Genomic DNA, 3,541 nt, shown 5'->3' with positions numbered 1-3,541 from the left:
ATGGGAGAGGGACTTGTTAACATTATTTGACTTCTGGACATCCCAGACCCACCCAATGCCAGATTTAAAAAAATCTGGTTTTTCACATATTTGAAACTAGAAAGTGTTTTGCTTTTGATCTTTCTTGAATCAGTATTTTTTTCTATTTGCAACCTTTCTCATCTAATTATTTCTTTTTTTAAATTTTAATTCTTAAAATGATAAAATACTTAAAATACCACTCAGACTGCATCCTCTCCCTCTATCCCTTCCAAAAGAAGGAAAGAACAATCATCAATGGCAAAAGGCAGCCGCAAAAGCGACACCTAGAGCCGGCTTCACGCTCAGGAGAGGACGCTCTGACTCCTCCTCGTGGGTTCGGGTGCTCTACACGATCAGAGAAACTTCTCTAGTAACATACTATAGAAATGATCCCTGAAAGTATAGTCTTCATCTAATTATTTCTAATAGATATAAATATTTTTTATATTGATGTCTTCTTTCAAACTTCATACCTGTATGTTGACTTTAAAACCAGTTATAATGGGAATAGATCATGGTAGATTTCAAATTTGTGTTATAAAGTTGAGAGCCTTGTAAGTTTCTAGAACTAGAGTAGAAACAAGAATTCTTCTGTGCAGAGTGAAAGAGGTGCAGAGAAAATTTGTCATGAGGGTAGAAATAAGAGTTGAATATCAAAGTCACATAGGTAAGATGATTATGGTGATGCTGATGACGAAAAATTAGCCCCAAAGTCTAAATTGAGTAGTATCCAAAAGAAGACAAAATTGGCCGAAGACTCATGCGAGGATAATTCTACTTGCTGGTTATAAATTTGAATAGTGGCAATTTTAAAGTAGATAATATAGAAATATTGAAAGTATCTGGACAATGTAAAAATGCCAACATGTTCCAGATTTGGTTTATGAAAAATTATTCTGCTGAATTAAAAATAATTGCAATAAGAAAGACTAACTATAGAAACACGTAAGACAGTTGCATCATTTTCAACAAGAATAATAAGGGTAGTCTATATACTGATCAAAAAGAAAATATTAATACTATAAGTATAAAATGTATTAGACTTAACACACTAGACAAATAATTAAAATTATTTGATTTTTTATTTTGGTCCTAGTGATAACTACATGATCTTTATTAAATGTATAGGATGAGAACTAGTTTTTAAATATCCATTAAATTACAAATTTTATAAATTTATGAGTTTTTTCTGCATATCATGTTCTTCCAATGGAAAAAAATTATTGTAATTGCTAAACAAAAAATATAGCAAGTAACTCAAATATTGTGGCCCTACTTACTTCCATCTACAATAGAATGGCAAAGCAATAGAGTCATTTAATTTTGGAATGGCAAGTGTTACTATTCCAAATCATTAGTGCTAAGAATGAATATTGCTAAAATAAAAATAGTTGAGAGAAAAATATGTCTTTAAATGCATTCAATTGTGCTACCATATTAATTTACATCTGTCAAATCTACAATCAGATGGATTCCACAGAAGCCAAGTGTAATGTGACTCCATGGAGACTGGTATTTAAAAAAATATTTATTGTTTGCTTTTTTTTGTTCACATATGAAGTGAATAAGCTGGCAAAAATTAACCCTACCAAAATTAACTGAACAAAAATATGAAAAATGTGCCTTTTCTTGGCTCCTAATTAACAGCCTCATCAAGTCTCTGGAAAATTACATATTATTAAATATGTGATGGAAGTAGGACAATGAAAACCAATCTAAATCAGAAAATCTTAAAGTCAAAAAGGGAGACAAAAGTAAGAGTTATGAAAAAATAAAAAACATAAGTGAAGTGCCAATAACCTACTAATCAAATGCACCTCAAGTGAAAGGCATTTATGTAAAATAATTGGTTCCCTTTAAATTATATTTTTAATATGTAACCACTCAAAATTATATTATTTATTCAATGAAGTTGTTTTTTAGAAGACTTTTAAAAATAGTTTCTAACACACCTTCATCACATCTGTTTAAAAGTCAGCAGGAATGGCAGATAAGCTAAAAAATATTTCACTTGAAGGGAAGATTATTAGGATGACAAAAATAGAAAACCTCAATGTCATGTTCTCTATAATACATGTTTTAATCATAATGATATAGATAGATTAAAATAGTGTGGATATACTATTAAGGGTACATATTTATTAAAATAGCACTGCTAAATTGATATCCAACAAAATAAAATTTAAAACACAAATTATTATAAAGAATATTACAAATGATTAAGGACTATATAAAGCAGAGATAAGAGTTCATAAAAAAAGACACAGGATGGGCCAGAGAGATAGCACAGTGGTGGGGTGTTTGCCTTGCAGGTGGCCTACCTGGGAGGGACCCGGTTTGATTCCCGGCATCCCAGGTGGACCCCTGGCCTGCAAGAGGTGTTTTCTGAGTGCAGAGCCAGGAGTAACCCCTGAGCACAGACAGGTGTGGTTCAGAAACCAATCAATCAATAAAATAAAATTAAGTAAAAAAAAAAAATACAGGAAACATAGTTGCCATGTTCTCACCAAGCCAGCTCCATAGAGTTCTTGAAAAAATAAATGAAAACGAAGCCATGAAAAATCATGGGTACATTACCTACTCAGGAAAGGGGAAGAGGGCAGGCCAAACCACTGCCTGGCCAGAACCACACCTGTTGCATCCATTAACCAGAATCACTGTTTGCCTATGGCCTTGCCTTACAACCCTCTACAGTTCTCCTGGACATCAATCTGGTCAGCTTCAGGTATGCCTGTATTTTGGGTGATATCACCAGTACATTTTTGAGTACACACATGCACCCTCTACCCCATTTCTTTCTTTTTCTTAGCAGTTGTAATTACACCCACAAATGCAGCCATCATGTTTGTACCAGGATAGCTTCATAGACTCATATTTTTTTCTCAAAATATATGTAAAACAAGCCATGAAAAATCACAGATACAGACAGCCATGATGCAAAAAGCTGACAACCTTTGGAAGAGAGAGCGCAGGCCAAGCCCCCACCCTGCTAAAATCTTGCCTCACCCAGAATCACTATTTTTCCTGTGGTCCTAATTATCTATGATGCTCTTCAAGGACATCAATCTGACCAGACTTCAGGTACACTGGTATGAGGGCTGATATCACCAGAACTTTTTGAAGTGAGTGACAGCATTCTCCCCAGCACTTTTATTCTTCCAAGAGGCCTGGCAGCTGAGAACATGCCCCTAAAAGCTAAAGTTATATCAATAATAGTGTTTTGAATTTCTTAACAACTTCATATATTTGATTTTGTCACTCCTATAGGAACACACTGATTTAACAGAATGGGCAGCTAATAACAAGAACTTACTAAATATTCTGCCATTGTATTATTAACTTTATTGAAGATACAATAATTTTCACAAATGTACTTGCTACTCTATTTCTTTTTCTTTTTAAATATTCCTTCTTTGGACTGGAGAGATAGCACGGAGGTAAGGTATTTGCCTTGCGTGCAGAAGGTCTGCGATTTGAATCCTGGCATCCCATAAGGTCCTCCAGCCTGCCAGGAACAATT

General features: G+C 34.1%; 1 non-coding gene across 1 annotated transcript; it reads right to left on the bottom strand.

Annotated features, from left to right (window-relative positions):
• Positions 1 to 216: 216 nt before the first annotated feature.
• On the bottom strand, positions 217 to 430 carry LOC126012791 (small nucleolar RNA U3). The gene has a single exon (XR_007497167.1). It is a non-coding gene; the product is annotated as a small nucleolar RNA U3 (small nucleolar RNA).
• Positions 431 to 3,541: the final 3,111 nt, after the last annotated feature.

Source organism: Suncus etruscus, chromosome 6, assembly GCF_024139225.1.
Source record: "Suncus etruscus isolate mSunEtr1 chromosome 6, mSunEtr1.pri.cur, whole genome shotgun sequence".
NCBI classification, from domain to species: domain Eukaryota; kingdom Metazoa; phylum Chordata; class Mammalia; order Eulipotyphla; family Soricidae; genus Suncus; species Suncus etruscus.
Note: the sequence above shows the minus strand (reverse complement) of the source record. Positions and strands in the feature narration are given on the sequence as shown.